The sequence below is a fragment of the Notolepis coatsorum genome, assembly GCF_963971535.1.
Source record: "Notolepis coatsorum genome assembly, chromosome: 14".
NCBI lineage: Eukaryota > Metazoa > Chordata > Actinopteri > Aulopiformes > Paralepididae > Notolepis > Notolepis coatsorum.
In genome coordinates, this window is record NC_140178.1 from 70,784,991 (window position 1) to 70,791,553 (window position 6,563).

General features: G+C 46.2%; 1 pseudogene across 1 annotated transcript; it reads left to right on the forward strand.

The window, feature by feature from the left end:
* The first annotated feature begins 1,145 nt into the window (after positions 1 to 1,145).
* LOC311240560 (lysosomal alpha-glucosidase-like) lies at positions 1,146 to 5,904 on the forward strand (annotated as a pseudogene). Its single transcript has 5 exons — positions 1,146 to 1,209; positions 4,759 to 4,804; positions 5,125 to 5,289; positions 5,475 to 5,571; positions 5,708 to 5,904. The product of its transcript is annotated as a lysosomal alpha-glucosidase-like (transcript).
* The last annotated feature ends 659 nt before the right edge of the window (positions 5,905 to 6,563 follow it).

Consider the following 6,563-nt stretch of genomic DNA (forward strand, 5'->3'; position numbering starts at 1 on the left):
TCTCTCAGTGTCGAGGAGTAACGCGTGGGAGGCTCACGCTACCCCCGACACTTCCTGATTCTACTGCGCAGGCGCACCAACCGACTTGTACGAGTCGCTTGTTCACAACGTTCGATCCCCACCCTTCAGTTTTCCCTCCCCGTAATACGGCCAATGTGTATTACTGCGGACGACCAGCTAAACTGAAAACAATGTGGAGAGCTGGATTCGAACACGCGAATCCTAGCGTCTCCACACTGGTGGCGAGTGCCTTGCCCACTACACCACCTAGCCGCCCCGATTACCGGTACTTTCTATTGTCCTGATGTCCTGTGTGGGCAAAAAGAGAAAAAAACTCAATAAAGTATAAGTCATAAAAATGCTGAAAGGATGAAAAGAGGAGCAGAGAAGAAAGAGACGGAGACTATTGTGATTCAATTTGGAGATGAGGATATTCCAAAGGAGATGTTTTTAGGATATATGGTGTACTGTATAGGGTTAGGGAGTTCGTACCGAAACCACTGAGGTGCTATAACTGTCAAGAATTCGGGCATATAGCCAAGTCGTGTAGAAAGAGGAAAAGATGTGCTAGATGTAGCGGGGAGCGTGCTTATGGGGAATGTGGAGTGGGAGTGGAGCCAAAGTGCTGTAATTGTGGTAAGGAGCATAATGTTGCGTATTGGGGTTGTGAGGTGATGAAATGTGAGGTGGTGGTTCAACAGGTGAGAATGAAAGGCAAAATCTCATATGCAGACGCAGCTAGGATGGCAGGACAGGAAAAGCAAGATAAGGAACAGGGGTTTAAAAAAGGGCAATTGTCAGTAAATGTAGTACAGGAGGATAAAGAGAGGGGAGGAGAAGATGAATGTGGTGGCCTTTGTGGCAGGAGTGATTAATGCAACAGCTATGGTTAAGAGTAAAACGGAAAGGATCAAGTTAATAGTTAAAGTGGCAGTACAGCACATGGGCATGACGGGTCTGACATGGGAGGAAGTAGTAAGTGAGTTAAATAAGGGGATTGTGAGTAATCAAGAAGTCCAGAGTCAGCCCACAGGAGGCAAGGAGTGTCTCACAGAGGGGGACTCAGTCAGGAAGTAGCAGCATTAGCTGCACTTCATGATGGCGAACGCAGAATGGACATTGTAGGAGGTAGGGGATGCCAGAGGATGGCGGTGGTGCAGCATTGGGACCGCATCGGACTGGGGAAGGTGGCGGTGGTGCACCGGAAAGGTTGTGCCTACCGCCAATAAAAATCAAAAGAAGAAGAATATGCGACTCATGTCGTTTTGAGAACTAAGGAGGGCAGTAAGCGTGATTTTTTTTCCATAGCCTCTGTGAGCGAAGACGCTCTTTGATTGCAGCGAAGAAGAAAAAGACGTTCTCCGATTGGCTAACCCTAACTCTAAGCATAACCACGTTGAAAGAGGGCCTAAGCATAACGACGTCGAAAGAGGGCCTAAGCATAACCACTTAACTTTGAAAGAATGCCTAAGCATAACCACTTCGAAAGAATGCCTAAGCATAACCACTTCGAAGCAGAGAATATATGTACAAGGCGGAAGAGACCCTTCGGAGCTGAACCAGTCAGAGAGGGTCTTTTCTTCTTCGCTGTACACGGCCTAGCCAATCAGAAAGCGTCTTTGCAAACAGAGGCTACGGTAATACGCCACGTTACGTTTACACTGCCGGAAAAATACAAGAAGAAGAAGAAGAAGATCCTCTTGTTGTGTGTACATTAATGTACCATGAGGATACCACTAAAATGGTTCAATGTTGACTGACAAGAAAGCTACAATGTGTTGTGTTAATTACAGCACCATGAAATTATGTTCACGAGTTCAGTCTTCTATGATCAGTAAAGTTTGGGGAGTCATGGAGGATTTCTAGAATGTCTAGAAGAAAATAATTACCGGGGAGCCTGTGTGTCGTATATTATCTCAAGGGGGCAAGCAGAGTCTGTCCTGAAGGAATACAGGATAAGTTAGTGACAGTAATTGAAACTCAACTAAATCTAACACTTGTAATATGCAATATATATAATATAAGATTCATTTTTTTTTATCCACTTTTTCTCCCATTTTTCTATATTTTTCTCCCATCCCAATTTCGTATCATCCAATTCAACCCTCCCCTGTCACGGACGCTGTTTCTTGCCTCCCACAAGCCGGCTGCAATGTGGACTAAGTCATACATAGCACAAGTCCCCTCCGGTACTTGAGGTAACAGCAGTCGCATCTTTTCACCTGCGCAGCTCGATCTCTCAGTGGCGAGGAGTAACGCGTGGGAGGCTCACGCTGCCCCCGACACTTCCTGATTCTACTGCGCAGGCGCACCAACTGACCTGTAGGAGTCGCTGTCCACACCCTTCAGTTTCCCTCCCCGTAATACGGCCAATGTGTATTACTGTGGACGACCAGCTAAACTGAAAGCAAATGTGGAGCGCTGGGCTCGAACTGACGAGCCCAGCGTCTCCAGCATTTCGTGGCGAGTGCCTTGCCCACTACGCCATGTAGCCGCCCATATAATATAAGATTCATATGATACCACCTGAGCCTGCAACAACGTACAAAATACATTATGTTAATGCCAGATGATCCACCATCATTCTCAGAGGGTTAAAAGTAAGCCAGGTTAACCATGGACTGAGGAGGAGAATAATTATAAGGTCGTGGTGACCAATGAGGCTGTGGCGGGGTTCTTTCTAGACTCCTCAAAAAACTCCCACAAACAATGGTGTAGTATTGTTTCTTGGTGTTGTTTTATTTGCCGGCCTCCCACGGTGCAGAGGTGACATTCTTTTAAAAACAGTGACACAAGCGCAATAACAAAACAAAAATACACTATACCTACAATACTGCCACTAAGGCGGCACGGTGGTGTAGTGGTTATAACACTGTCGCCTCACAGCAAGAAGGTCCAGGGTTCGATTCCCGCTTGGGGACCAGGTTTCCATGATGCCAGGTACCCAGGTGGGGTATCGTATCTCCCAGGCCTTTCTGTGTGGAGTTTGCATGTTCTCCCCGTGCTCGCAAGGGTTTCCCCCCCGATAAGATAAACCCAATGGAAAAACATGTACAACAACAGATCGCTAATGCTGTGGCGCCCTTGACGAAGACGGACAGGAGCACTTGGATTGGTCCCCGGGGCGCGGCTCACGTTGACGCCCTATCTGCTCCCGGCTGCTCATGGGGGGAAGGACGACGGGATGGGTTAGGCGCAGAGACTCTATCGCATCGGCGACTGAGGAAAGACAATGCATGTGTGTGTGTGTGTGTGTGTGTATCCCGGTGTGTGTGTGTGCCGCTCCAATTGCATGTCCAGTTTGTTGCATGCCGATTAAAGACCCCCTAAAGAGGTCCTGCATTATTATATTATTATTATACTTACACCTACAACATGAGTTCCACAACAACTCACAATAATAAACAGAACAAACAAAACACATACAGAGCTTCACTATGTTACCTACTTTGTAACTGAGCAGGTGAAGACCGACTTCCTTGGGCCAAAGCAGCCCTCATGTACACCTGGTACAGTATACCTCACATAATTAATTAACAACCTACACAGGTGCTACACATCAATTCATTAACAATTTCCTACACACTAGATGTGTTCATTAACCTAAACCAAGCAAACAGCAACACCAATAAAACCCACAACCATAATAACCTAATAAACGTATGTATGAATGATTGATAAGATGAATGAATGTATACGTATGTATGATAATATGAATGAATGTAGCACTCCCAGGTGTGCACGCTTGGTTGTGCTACTGACGGTAAAGGAAATTAATGATGGGGGGGTGTTTGACGTTCTCAGTACAATAACAGAAGGGAATGGTGTGTGTGTATGCACGCTGCTCGCAGTCCGTGACGGAGCCGCTTATTCAAATATAACCTATTTTTACATTTTAGATGGTTACATCTAAACAGAAGAGAAACGGAACGGAAGAGACGTGTGATTTCCACCTGAGCAAGACAAACTAATGAATACCAAATTGGATATCATGTGTCACCATATACTTTACATTCCTTGACCATTTTACAGGTGGTTAAGATTGAAATGAGCCCTGATACATTTTTGTCATATTTTGACAACTAACAGTAACTCATGTTGTGTCCTGTCTTGTGTAATTGCTGTCCTGTGTCACTTGGGTCAATATGCTGTTATTCAACAGAAAAACAACAACAATCAGCCACGCCCCCCGCTCTAGTATATAACCAGATGAAGTGGCCATGCTCACCCTTCTGAGCCCGAAGTTCACGCGAAAAACAGACTGGGGTCCTCAGGGCTAAAAAAGCAAGACGCTTTGCCAGTAATCATATAACTAGGGTTATGGGATAACCTTTGTTATATTTCATACTGGCTGCGCATCTTGCTTCGCCTAATGGACTAATGGGCGGAAAGCAAGTACATAGCCCTGATGAATGTACCCCCTGAGGTCCCTTCTAGAACATCAAAAGCAGGGAGGGTCCTAGGCCCGCACTCATCCTAACGAGGAGCATAAGGATAGAACACTGAAACCATGCGCAACAGGGCGCAGCTCCCTAAAACACACAAAATGTGAGTAAACCGTGCATGAAACCACAGTCTACATCACACATCCCAGCTATTACACTAATAGTGGTATGGTGATGATGAGGTCCCAGCACTAAGGACCGCATTAGAGACAGAACTGTCAGCCATATCCATCAGATAGAACCTGATGAAAGGCCCCGGGGAGGACCAAGATGCTGCAGCGTGAATGTCCTCCACTGAGACCCCTCTGAGCAGGGTATAAGAAGCCACCACTCCACGAGGGGAACCTCTCCAGCGTTAGGTAGCCCTCATCCGTTGTCTTCTTCATCTACTAAAGTTGCTCGGGCCAGACTATTGACGGAGCCGAATAGGTTTCCTCATCGGTTGGTTTGATTATAGTTTTTTTCTCTGGTCTGCATCCCCTTAACAATTGTGTGTATTGAGCCATACTGTATTGTACCCATTCTGCAATCTGTTAAATAAAGTTTTCAATCAATCAATCAATCAATACTGTACATCACAGAGGTAAGAGACATTCATTCATTCATTCATTTTCATTCATTCACACAGCCGGTAATACATAATATGCATTGGCCCTGTGTCCTGTATCCGTCCCGTCAGTGTGAACACCACCGTGGCCCCGTTACTTTATGCCGACCAGTACCTGCAGCTTTCCACCTCCCTGGCTGCCCCGCTGGTGTCTGGCCTGGGGAGCACTACACCCTCCTCAGCCTGGACCTCAACTGGACCTCCCTCACCCTGTGGAACAGGGACATTGCGCCCCACGTGAGTCCCCATCCAGTTCATCTGATATTCAAGACGAAGGAGACCCATGGCAAAAAAAAACATTTGAGTGTAGAATATTTCCGTATGAAAAATAGAAAAAATACTTTGTTTGTAAAAATGTGTCTGTGTCCCTGTCATCCGTTTTGTCTTCAAAGCCCATTGTAAATATTGATGTATTTTCCCAGGATAATGCCAACCTGTATGGTTCCCACCCATTCTACCTGGTACAGGAGGGAGATGGCCTGGCACACGGAGTGTTCCTACTCAACAGCAATGCCATGGGTACGGCCTGTGATAGCCATTCCTTACAGGCACCCATAGTATCTCAGCATGCAACGTTTGGTCCTGCATACTTGTATATCGAGTGTGTCTTGATGTATGGTAATAGCTAATTGTCTTCACTTTGACTGTTGTGTAGAGGTGTCGTTGCAGCCCGCTCCCGCGCTCACCTGGGTGGCCCTCGGTGGAATCCTGGACCTGTATATCTTCCTGGGACCGGACCCCCAGAGCGTGGTCCGACAGTACCTCCAGGTCATAGGTGTGTCCCGGGCCTTTTGGTGCTCTGCCTCGGTCCAGTATTTTGATCAAATAAGCTACCTGCCAACTGAGCCATGAAGCCGGCTTGGAGCTGGCTTGGAGCTGGCTTGGAGCTGGCTTGGAGCTGGCTTGGAGCTGGCTTGGAGCTGGCTTGGAGCTGGCTTGGAGCTGGCTTGGAGCTGGCTTGGAGCTGGCTTGGAGCTGGCTTGGAGCTGGCTTGGAGCTGGCTTTTTGTGTTGTGTGGAAGGTACAGAGAAAAGCCTTCTTCTTTAACTCATTCAGTACCGGGGATTAGCCATGGCCCTGTGGTCGCATTGCCACGCTTTAAAATATAGGACTGAGTCACCTTGTTTGTAGAGCTATAACTATATTCTATATTATAGCTATACGACCACAACACCAGAGGGACCTCCACAAATCATGTTAAACTACTCAAACCTTCTCCAATGTATAGTTTCTTCCCCCTCAAATGTATATACTCTCTTCTTATACTCCTTTTGTACACATAAATAGTAACAGTAATGTATATTTGTAGATCTGGTATGTCATAAATGTCTAGATGCAACAGTACTGTCTACCTGTATGTCATATATGTTATGATTAATTGAAAATGGGGGACCCTGATGTAAACAAAACGAAAGTCTTTCTCTGGTCTGCATCCCCTTAACAATTGTGTGTATTGAGCTGTACTGTATTGTACCCATTCTGCAATCTGTTAATATAATTTTCAATCAATA